Genomic DNA, 13,113 nt, shown 5'->3' on the forward strand with positions numbered 1-13,113 from the left:
TCTGTGATGACCTGGCATCCCACTTTATAGAGAAAATAGAGAAAATCTGTCAGGAAATCACCTCCCAGGCACCAAGTGCCACAACTCCAATCCCTCCCCACATCTCCTCTGGCTCACTCTCCACATTTGATCCCATCACAGAAGTATCCAGGCTCCTCTCTTCTTCTCGTCTGACTACATGCACTACTGACCCCATTCTCTCACGTCTTCCAGTCGATCGATCCTGTCGTCACTACTAGTGTTGAGCGATACCGTCCGATACTTGAAAGTATCGGTATCGGATAGTATCGGTCGATACCCGAAAAGTATCGGATATCGCCGATACCGATACCCGATACCAATACAAGTCAATGGGACACCAAGTATCGGAAGGTATCCTGATGGTTCCCAGGGTCTGAAGGAGAGGAAACTCTCCTTCAGGCCCTGGGATCCATATTACTGTGTAAAATAAAGAATTAAAATAAAAAATATTGATATACTCACCTCTCCGGAGGCCCCTGGACATCACCGCTGGTAACCGGCAGCCTTCTTTGCTTAAAATGAGCACGTTTAGGGCCTTCCATGACGTCACGGCTTCTGATTGGTTGCGTGCTGCTCATGTGACCGCCACGCGACCAATCACAAGCCGTGACATCATTCTCAGGTCCTAAATTCCGAATTCTAGGAATTTAGGACCTGAGAATTACGTCACGGCTTGTGATTGGTCGCGTGGCGGTCACATGAGCGGCACGCGACCAATCAGAAGCCGTGACGTCATGGAAGGTGCTGAACGCGCTTATTTTAAGCAAAGCAGGCTGCCGGTTACCAGCGGTGATGTCCTGGGGCCTCCGGAGAGGTGAGTATATCAATATTTTTTATTTTAATTCTTTATTTTTTACATGGATATGGATCCCAGGGCCTGAAGGAGAGTTTCCTCTCCTTCAGACCCTGGGAACCATACACTGGGAACTTCCGATTCCGATTCCCGATACCACAAAAGTATTGGATCTCGGTATCGGAATTCCGATACCGCAAGTGTCGGGTATCGGAATGCTCAACACTAGTCACTACCAACCTAACTACAATCTTCAATCTCTCCCTCTCTTCAGATATTTTCCCCTTCTTGTTCAAACACTATTATTACTCCATTATTTTAAAAACCCTCTCTCGACCCATCCTGCACCAATAACTACTGACCAGTTTCCAACCTCCCCTACATCTCTAAACTCTTGGAGCACCTGGTCCACTCCCACCTTACTCTTTACCTTTCTACTCACTCTCATCTAGATCCATCACAATCCGGCTTCCGCCCCCTACATTCTACAGAAACCGCAGTCATCAAAGTGACTAACGACCTGACAGCAAATGGTGACCACTGTCTGCTCATTCTTCTCGACCTCTCTGCAGCTTTCAATACTGTTGACCACCATCGCCTACTCTCTATGTGCCATTCAAAAGGCATAAAGGACACTGCTATCTCGTGGTTCTCCTCCTATCTTTATGACCACTGCTTCAGCATATCATTCGCTGGCTCCACTTCTCCTCTTCCTCTCACTGTTGGGGTCCCTCAGGACTCAGTGCTTGGCCCCCTTCCCTTCCCAATTGGACGGACCATCAGCAGATTTGGATTTCAGTACCATCTTTATACTGATGGCACACAATTATACACATTATCCCCTGACCTCACCCCTGCTGTACTTCAGAACACCAGGACTGTATGTCTCCAGTCTCCAACATTATGTCCACTTTCTATCTGAAACTCAACCTCTCCAAAACTGAACTTCTGCTCCAGCCATCTACTAACCTCCCTAAATCTGACATCTCCCTCTCCATAGGTGGCACCATAATAACACTCTAGGTCTAGGGTCTAGGTGTTACATTTGACACCAATCTCTCCTTCACTTCCCATATACAATCTATTGCCTGCTCGTGCCTCTTACACCTAAAAAACATCTCTAGAATCTGCCCCTTCCAACCATGGAAGCAACAAAGATCCTCACTGTTGCCCTGATCCACTCCCGCCTGGACTACAGTAATGCTCTCCCCCTCACTCGACTTTCCCTTCTCCAGTCCATCCTTAATCAATTTTCACAGTTTATAGAAGACTATTAGAGATATTTATATATATATAAAAGTATAATCACCGCAGAGCTCTAATATTGAAATTTATAAAACATCAATTTTTATTTAACCCATTCACCCAGAAGCCTGTTTTCAACTTCCTGACCAGGCCACTTTTTTCAATTCTGACCACTGTCACTTTATGAGGTCATAACTCTGAAATGCTTCAACGGATCCTGGTGATTCTGAGATAGTTTTCTCGTGACATATTGTACTTTATGACAGTGGTAAAATTTCTTCGATATGACTTGCATTTATTTGTGAAAAAAACTGAAATTTGGCGAAAATTTTGAAACTTTTGCAATTTTTAAAATTTTAGTTTTTATGCCCTTAAATTAGAGCGTCATATCATACAAAATAGTTAATAGATAACATTAACCACATGTCTGCTTTACAATAGCACAATTTTGGAAACATAACTTTTTTGTTAGGAAGTTATAAGGGTTAAAAGTTGACCAGCGATTTCTCATTTTTACAACAAAAATTTGCAAAATCTTTTTTTTTTGGGACCACCACACACTTGAAGTGACTTTGAGGGGCCTATATGACATAAAATGCCCAAAAGTGACACCATTCTAAAAACTGCACCCCTCAAGGTACTCATAACCACATTCAAGAAGAATATTAACCCTTGAGGTGCTTCACAGGAATTTTTGGAATATTTAAAAAAATTGAACATTTAACTTTTTTTCACATAATGTCTACTTCAGATCCAATTTGTTTTATTTTACCAATGGTAACAGGGAAATTGGACCAGAAAAGTCATTGTACAATTTGTCCTGAGTACGCTGATACCCTATATGTGGGGAAAAACCACTTTTTGGGCACATGGCAGAGCTCGGAAGGGAAGGAGCGCCATTTGAACTTTCAATGCAAAATTTGCTGGAATTGAGATCTGATACCATGTCGTGTTTGGAGAGCCTCTGATATGCCTAAACAGAAGAAACCGGCCCACAAGTGACACCATTTTGGAAAGCAGACCCCCTAAGGAACTTATCTAGATGTGTGGTGAGCACTTTGAACCTCCAAGTGCTTCACAGAAGATTATAATGTAGAGCCATAAAAATAAAAACATATTTTTTCACAAAAATGATTTTTTTGCCCCAAATTTTTTATTTTCCCAAGGCCAACAGGACAAATTGGACCCCTAAAGTTGTTGTGCAAATTGTCCTGAGTAAGCTGATACCCTGTATTTGGGGGTAAACCACTGTTTGGACGCATTGCAGAGCTCGGAAGAGAAGGAGCGCCGTTTGACTTTTCAATGCAAAATTGGCTGGAATTGAGATCGGACACCATATCGCGTTTGGAGAGCCCCTGATGTGCATAAACAGTGGAAACCCCCACATGTGACACCATTTTTGAAAGTAGACCCCCTAATCAACTTATCTAGATGTGTGGTGAGCACTTTGAACCCCCAAGTGCTTCACAGAAGTTTATAATGTAGAGCAGTAAAAAAAAACATATTTTTTTCACAAAAATGATATTTTTGCCCCAAATTTTTTATTTTCCCAAGGGTAATGGGACAAATTGGACCCCAAAAGTTGTTGATAAATTTGTCCTGAGTACGCTGATACCCCATATATGGGGGTAAACCACTGTTTGAGCGCATGGCAGAGCTCAGAAGGGTACGAGCGCCGTTTGACTTTTCAATGCAAAATTGGCTGGAATTGAGATCGGAACCCATTATGCATTTGGAGAGCCCCTGATGTGTCTAAACAGTGGAAACCCCCCACAAGTGACCCCATTTTGGAAAGAAGAGCCCCTAAGGAACTTATCTAGATATGTCGTGAGCACTTTGAACCCCCAATTCTTTCACTAAAGTTTAGAATGTTGAGCCATAAAAATTAAAAAATATTTTTTTTTCCACAAAATGATTTTTTAGCCCGCAATTTTTTATTTTCCCAAGGGTAACAGGAGAAATTGGACCCCAAAAGTTGTTGTCCAAATTGTCCTGAGTTCGCTGATACCCCATATGTAGTGGGCAACCACTGTTTGTGCGCATGGCAGAGCTCTGAAGGGAAGGAGCGTTGTTTTGGAATGCAGACTTTGATGGAATGGTTTGCGGGCGTCATTTTGCGTTTGCAGAGCCCCTGATGTACCTAAAAAGTAGAAATTCCCACAAGTGACCGCATATTGGAAACTAGACCTCCAAAGGAACTTATCTAGATGTGATGTGAGAACTTTGAACCCACAGTGTTTTGCTAAAGTTTATAATGCAGAGCCGTGAAAATAAAAATATGTTTTTTTTCCACGGAAATGATATTTTAGCCCCCACATTTTTATTTTCACAAGGGTAACAGGAGAAATTGGACTGCAAAAGTTGTTGTCCAATTTGTCCTGAGTTCGCTGATACCCGATATGTGGGGGGGAACCACAGTTTGGGCGTATGGCAGAGCTCGAAAGGGAAGGAGCACCATTTTACTTTTTCAACACAGAATTGGCTGGAATTGAGATCGGACGCCATGTCGCGTTTGGAGAGCCCCTGATGTGCCTAAACAGTGGAAACCCCCCAATTCTAACTCCAACCCTAACCCCAATGCACCCCTAAGCCTAATCCCAACCATAACCCTAACCACACCCCTAACCCGAACACACCCCTAACCCTAATCCCAACCCTAACCATAGCCCTGACCACACCCCTAACCCCAACACACCCCTAACCCTAATACCAGCCCTAATCTCAACCCCAACCATAACCCTAACCACACCCCTAACCCTGACACACCCCTAACTCTAATCCCAACTCTAACCCCAACCGTAAACAAAATTCAAACCCTAACTTTAGCCCTAACTTTAGCCCCAACCCTAACCCTAACTTTAGCCACATCCCTAACCTTAACTTTAGCCCCAACCCTACCTTTAGCCCCAATCCTAACCCTAACTTTGGCCCCAACCCTAACATTAGCCCCAACCCTAACCCTAATGGGAAAATGGAAGTAAATGAAATTTTTTAATTGTATTATTTTTCCCTAACTGAGGGGGTGATAAAGGGGGGTTTGATTTACTATTTACAGCTGGTTTTTATAGCGGATTTTTCTTTGGCAGCTGTCACACGCTAAGAGACGCTTTTTATTGCAAAAATAGGTTTTTTGCATCACCACATTTTGAGAGCTATAATTTATCCATACTTTGGCCCACAGAGTCATTTGAGGTCTTGTTTTTGCGGGAAGAGTTGACGTTTTTATTGGTACCATTTTCAGGCACATGACATTTTTTGATCGCTTTTTGTTACGATTTTTGGGAGGCAGAATGAACAAAAACCAGCAATTCCTAAATTTCTTTTAGGGGGGGTGTTTATACCATTCCACGTTTGGTAAAATTGATAAAGCAGCTTTATTCTTAGGGTTAGTATGATTACAGCGATACCTCATTTATATCTTTTTTTATGTTTTGGTGCTTTTACACATTAAAAACTATTTTATATAAAAAATAATTGTTTTTGCATCGCTTTATTCTGAGAGCTATAACTTTTTTATTTTTCTGCTGATGATGCTGTATAGTGGCTTTTTTTTGCGGGACAAGATGACGTTTTCAGCGGTTCAATTTATATTTACGGTATTTTTGATCACATTTTATTGCACTTTTTGTTCGGCAGTATGATGATAAAGCATTGTTTTTTGCCTCGTTTTTTTATTTTTATTTTTTGTGGTGTTCACTGAAGGGGTTAACTAGTAGGATAGTTTTATTGAGTGGGTCGTTACGGACGCGGCGATACCAAATATGTGTACTTTTATTGTTTTTTTTTTTATTTACATAAATAAATGGATTTATTGGAAAATATTTATTTATTTTTTCTTTATTTGGGGATTTTTTTTTTTTTTTACTTTATAACATTGTGCCAGGGTGGGACATCACTATGGTACATCAGATCGCTGATCTGACACTTTGCATAGCACTGTGTCAGATCAGCGATCTGACAGACAGTGCAGGAGCCACCTCAGCCAAGGACCCGGACGGAGCCCCGCGGCCATTTTGGATTCGGGGACTCGTCCCAGAACACCGGAACAATGCTATCGCATCGCGTTGTTCTGGTGGGAGAGCGCAGGGAGCCCCCGTCCCTGTGCGATGTCCCTCTATGTCACTGTCACTACTGACAGCGGCATCAGAGGTGTTTAATGCCCATGATCGGCACTAGCGCCGATTGTGGGCATTGCTGCGTGGTGTCAGCTGTCACATACAGCTGACACCCGCACGCGATCGCCTTACTAGTACTGCGGTTTGTACTCAGTTCCCGCAGAGCAGTACTAGTACGGCACATTGTCGGGAAGGGATTAAATAGCTTAAAATGTCAATATAAAAAGTGAATATAGTGAATGGTGTATTTTTTTGTGATTCCGTCCTTAATCAGCAGCCAGGATTGTCCATCTAGCAAATCGGTACTTGGACGCATCTGATCTTTGCCAGTCATTGCACTGGCTGCCCATTCATTATATGATCCAATTTAAGCTGCTTGTTCTCACCCACAAAACTCTCCAAAGTGTGACACCCCCTACATCTCATTACTCTTTTCTGTTTATCGTTCTACCTGCTCGTTACACTCTGAAAGCGACTTTCAACTAACCTCTGCACTAATCCGTACCTCCCATTCCCGGCTCCAAGACATCTCCCGGGTCACGTCAATGCTCTGGAATGCTCACATCTGCTTAGGGAGGCCTATCACGTTCCCTAATCGAAGTGTGTGTGTGTGTGTGTGTGTGTGTGTGTGTGTGTGTGTGTGTGTATAGCCCTTTCACTATCTGAGAATAACCCTCCATCAAACTTCACCACACCCAATAGCACCACAAATACTGTTTGGTGACAAGCTCATGCAGCTTTTATCTATCCCCCACTCCCTCAAGATGGCGGGACCATCATTGTGAATAAGCCCCTGTACTTTGTCTCCCCCCACCTCATTGTAGATTGTAAGCTCTCATAAGCAGAGTCATCTTATTTTGCTTTAATTATTGTATTATTTTTAATGTTGTTACTTATGACTTGTGTATGAACTGTTAAATTGTAAAGCGCTGCGGAATATGTTGGCGCTATATAAATAAAGATCATTATTATTAGAGATAGATAGATAGATAGATAGATAGATAGATAGATAGATAGATAGATAGATAGATACCGTATATACTCGAGTATAAGCCGACCCCCCTAATTTTGCCACAAAAAACTGGGAAAACTTATTGACTCGAGTATAAGCCTAGGGTGGAAAATGCAGCAGCTACCGGTGAATTTCAAAAATAAAAATAGATGCTCCATACTGTTCATTATGGCCCCATAGCTGTGCCATATAGTGCTCTGCACCGTTCATTATTGCCCCATAGCTGTACCATAGAAAGCTGTGCCATATAGTGCTCTGCACCGTTCATTATTGCCCCATAGCTGTACCATAGAAAGCTGTGCCATATAGTGCTCTGCACCGTTCATTATTGCCCCATAGCTGTGCCATATAGCGCTCTGCACCGTTCATTATTGCCCCATAGCTGTGCCATATAGTGCTCTGCACCGTTCATTATTGCCCCATAGCTGTGCCATATAGTGCTCTGCACCGTTCATTATTGCCCCATAGCTGTGCCATATAGTGCTCTGCACCGTTCATTATTGCCCCATAGCTGTGCCATATAGTGCTCTGCACCGTTCATTATTGCCCCATAGCTGTGCCATATAGTGCTCTGCACCATTCAGAATTGCCCCATAGCTGTGCCATATAGTGCTCTGCACCGTTCAGAATTTCCCCATAGCTGTGCCATATAGTGCTCTGCACCGTTCAGAATTGCCCCATAGCTGTGCCATATAGTGCTCTGCACCATTCAGAATTGCCCCATAGCTGTGCCATATAGTGCTCTGCACCGTTCAGAATTGCCCCATAGCTGTGCCATATAGTGCTCTGCACCGTTCAGAATTGCCCCATAGCTGTGCCATATAGTGCTCTGCACCGTTCAGAATTGCCCCATAGCTGTGCCATATAGTGCTCTGCACCGTTCATTATTGCCCCATAGCTGTGCCATATAGTGCTCTGCACCGTTCATTATTGCCCCATAGATGTGCCATAGAAAGCTGCTGCTGCTGCTGCAATAAAAATAATAAAACACATACTCACCTCTCTTGCTTGCAGCTCCCCAGCATCCCGTCCCGGCGTCTCTCCGCACTGACTGATCAGGCAGAGGGCGGCGCACACACTATATGCGTCATCGCGCCCTCTGACCTGCACAGTCAGTGAGGAGAGAGAGACGCCGGGAAGACAGAGCGGCGCCCGGCGGGTGGAACGCGGACAGGTGAATATGACATACTTACCTGCTCCCGGCGTCCCGCTCCTTCCCCCGGACAGCTGGTCTTGGGTGCCGCAGCCTCTTCCTCTATCAGCGGTCACCGACACCGCTGATTAGAGAAATGAATAGGTGGCTCCGCCCCTATGGGATCCACTCCCATAGGGGCGGAGCCGCCTATTCATTTCTCTAATGATCGGTCCCACGTGACCGCTGACAGAGGAAGAGGCTGCGGCACCGAAGACCGTGGGACGGGCAGGGGGAGCGCCAGGAGCCCCGGAAGCAGGTAAGTATGCCTCAGCGCTCTCTCCCCCTCACCCGCCGACCATGACTCGAGTATAAGCCGAGAGGGGCACTTTCAGCCCAAAAATTTGGGCTGAAAATCTCGGCTTATACTCGAGTATATACGATAGATAGATAGATAGATAGATAGATAGATAGATAGATAGATATGGGATAAATAGATAGATAGAATCCAAAAATTAGAAGCAGCACACCAAATGGGTGATCACGTGCTATTTAATAGCCCATATGGTGAAGTTTCAGTTCAGAAATTGGACCTTTCTCTATTTCGTGTGCTGCCTCTAATTTTTGTATTATATTTGAAAGGACTGGTATGTACCTGGGAGTCTCTGCACTCTATTATTATTGGTGCTGCTTTTTGTGCTCTTTATTTAGATATAGATAGATACAGGACATGAGGGAAAATAAGTATTAAACACGTCACCTATTTGCTAAATAAATATACTGTATTTCTAAAGGTGCTATTGGCATGAAATTTTCACAAGATGTCAGAAACAACCCATCCAATCCACACTGGCAAAGGAATCAAAAGATAGGTGTCTATAAATTAAGTTATGTATAATAATGAGAAATGACACAGGGAAAAAGTGTTGGTTAAATACATGAAGACATTAATCAAAAGAGGTGCAAAAAGTCATGGAAAGTCATAACATCATCTGAGAAATGAAATAGGAAAAAGAAACTGAACAGATGAAGAAAGAGATGTGCAAAATGCCATGAAAAGCCATGACACCAGCTGAAATCTAACAGCAATTAGAAACCAATCCTGCCACATAGTGAAAAATAATATCATTTGGTTCAACTGATGACCTATTAAAAGGTGTCTCTTTGTCAAGGTGCCATACAAGAAACATTCTTGATAAGTAAAACCAGTGTGCTATCTCAAGACCTTTGCAACCTTATTGTTGCAAAGTATGCTGATGGCATTGGTTACAGAAGAATTTATAACATACTGAAGGTTCCATGACCAGGTGCTGCCGCAAGATTTCACAGACAGAGAAATGATAAGAATTATCAGAATAGTTGTCCAATAGATAAGGACCACCTGTGGAGAGCTACAGAAAGACCTGGAATCAGCAGGTACAATTGTTTCAAAGAAAACTATAAGTAATGCACTCAATCTCTATGGCCTGCATGCACACTGACCACACAAGACTCCATTACTGAACAAAAAGCACGTTCAAGCATGTTTAAAGTTTGCTCAACAACATTTACACAAGCCTGTGAAATACTGAGAGAATATAGTCTGGTCAGATGAGACCAAAATTGAACTCTTTGGATGCTCTACTACACACCATGTTTGGAGGTCAAAATGCATCCATATCACCCTAAAAACACCAATCCAACAATGAAATGTGGAGATGGGTACATTATGGTGTATGGCTGTTTTTAGCATATGACTCAGTCACTACACATAATTGAAGGAAGGATTAATGGACAAACGTATATAGACATTCTTGAGAAAAATCTGCTGCAATCTACCAGTATGATGAAGATAAAATAAGGGCAAACATTTCAGCAATACAATGATCCCAAACACACATTGAAAAATACTCTCAATTAGTTTCAGAGAAAGAAAATAAAGCTGCTAGAATTGCCAAGCCAATCACCTGACCTCAATTCAATAGAAAATTTATGAAAAGAATTAAAGCTCTAAGTTCACAGGAGTGCACAGAACCTTCAGAATTTGAAGAGTTTTCATGTGGATGAATGGGTCAAAATCACACCTAAGCAATGTATGCAACTGGTTTCTCCTTATAGGAGGTGTCTTGAAGCTGTCATCATCAACAAAGGCTTTTGTATGAAGAAATATTTAAATTTCAGTAATTAGAATGAGAATGAGAATTTCACATCAATAACGTCTTCAGAAACATATTTACTTAAAAAACTGATGACATGTTAAATACTTATTGCACCTGCTGTAGATGGAAAAACAGAGGCAGCATTCCAATGCATGTGCTAAATAAAAGGTAGACTTCAATTAGCTGATGTGGAATTGTTTCAGTTTACAGGATTTTTCTCACGCTAGAGAAAGGTGCTGTGAACCGAAACATTGCAATATGGTTTAACTAAAGTTCACTTTTTCTTTTTCACATACATTGGAGTGCTGCCTCTGCTTTTTTTCTTAGATCGATAGACAGACACTATATGGACAAAAGTATTAGGACTAGTGTTGAGCATTCCCATACTGCAAATATCGGGTATCGCCGATATTTGCTGTATCAGAATTCCGATACTGTGTTCCGATATTTTTGTGATATCGGAAATCGGAATCGGAAGTTCCTATAAGTTCCCAGGCGTGTGCGGTGCGTATGGTTCCCAGGGTCTGGAGGAGATGAGACTCTCCTTCAGGCCCTGGGATCCATATTCATGTAAAAAATAAAGAAAACAAATAAAAAATATAGATATACTCTCCCCTCCGACAGTCCCTGGACCTCAGCGGTTCAACCGGCAGCCTCCGTTCCTAAGAATGCAGTGAGTGTAGGACCTGCGATGACGTCGCGGCTTGTGATTGGTTGCGTGAGCGGTCACATGAGCGGTCACGTGACCAATCACAAGCCGTGACGTCATCGAAGGTCCTTCACTCTGCATTCTTAGGAACGGAGGCTGCCGGTTGCAGCGGTGACAGCCAGGGCTCGTCCGAGGGTGAGTATATCCATATTTTTTTTTTTTATTCTTTATTTTTTACATGAATATGGATCCCAGGGCCTGAAGGAGAGTTTCCTCTCCTTCAGACCCTGGGAACCATCCAGGATCACTTCCGATATTTGTGTCCCATTGACTTGTATTGGTATCGGGTATCGGTATCGGCGATATCCGATATTTTTTGGATATCGGCCGATCCAATCCGATACCGATACTTTCAAATATCGGAAGGTATCACTCAACACTAATTAGGACTCACCTCGTAATCATTTTTCATTCAGTCCCATTACCACAGGTGTAAAAAATTTAGCCCCTAGCCATGCAGCCTGCCTTTACAGACATTTTTTAAGCAATGTGTTGTTCTAAAGAACTCACTGAATTTGAGCGAGGTACTGTAAGAGGATGCCAACATTGTAATAAGTCAGTTCCTGGCATTTCTGCTGTCCTAAATTTTCCACAATTCATTGTGAGTGCTATTATTGTAAAGTAAAAGCATTTAGAAACCACAGAAACTCGCTGAGCTGCATAGTGCATAAGTCGCCAACCCTCTGCAGACTCAGTAACTGCACAGTTCCAAACCTGCTTTGGCATTAACTTCTGTCCAACCAGTGTGCACCAGTATACTATCATATACTATGCTGTGTGGCGCTGTATAAACAGTATAAAGTGTAGAGCTATGTGTATATATGATACAGTGTGAAGCTGTATCTGTGTAAATAGTTTATTGTGTGGAGTATATGTTGTGTACTATTTATACATGCAAATATCCTCCTCCTAGAGGAAGATGGCCAGACCACTTGTGCCACCTATTGCAGGTAGCAAATCTAAAAATCAATATCAACTCTTTAATAAACCTTGCCATATGACTTCTAATAAAAAGCCAAACCGGCCATTCCATTCGCAGACATATGTTTCAAGGTGTTTGCCCATCATCAGTGCACAACAGGGGTCTGATTTGGCTAGGTGAAACGTTTCTGACAGTGGGTCTAAGGGTACTGTCACACAGTGCCATTTTGATCGCTACGACGGCACGATCCGTGACGTCGCAGCGATCGTATGATTATCGCTCCAGTGTCGTAGACTGCGGTCACACGTTGCAATCACGGCGCTGGAGCGATGCCGAGGTCCCCGGGTAACCAGGGTAAACATCGGGTTACTAAGCGCAGGACCGCGCTTAGTAACCCGATGTTTACCCTGGTTACCAGCGTAAACGTAAAAAAACCAAACAGTACATACTCACATTCCGGTGTCTGTCCCCCGGCGTTCTGCTTCTCTGCACTGTGTAAGCACAGCGGCCGGAAAGCAGAGCGGTGACGTCACCGCGTCACCGCTGTGCTCGCTTTCTGGCTGGCAGGCGCTCACAGTGCAGAGAAGCTGAGACGCCGGAGGACAGACACCGGAATGTAAGTATGTACTGTTTGTTTTTTTTACGTTTACGCTGGTAACCACGGTAAACATCGGGTTACTAAGCGCGGCCCTGCGCTTAGTTACCCGATGTTTACCCTGGTTACAAGCGAACACATCGCTGGATCGCTGTCACACACAACGATCCAGCGATGTCAGCGGGTGATCAAGCGACGAAAGAAAGTTCCAAACGATCTGCTACGACGTACGATTCTCAGCAGGGTCCCTGATCGCTGCTGCGTGTCAGACACTGCGATATCGTAACGATATCGCTAGAACGTCACGAATCGTACCGTCATAGCGATCAAAATGGCACTGTGTGACAGTACCCTAAGGGAGAATGTTTCATCTTGTGGAGAGTCCCAATTAGGTGTGAGGAGTCTAATAGGCCATGCAATGCTCCTTTAAT

The sequence above is a fragment of the Ranitomeya variabilis genome, chromosome 3 (assembly GCF_051348905.1).
Source record: "Ranitomeya variabilis isolate aRanVar5 chromosome 3, aRanVar5.hap1, whole genome shotgun sequence".
NCBI classification, from domain to species: Eukaryota; Metazoa; Chordata; class Amphibia; order Anura; family Dendrobatidae; genus Ranitomeya; species Ranitomeya variabilis.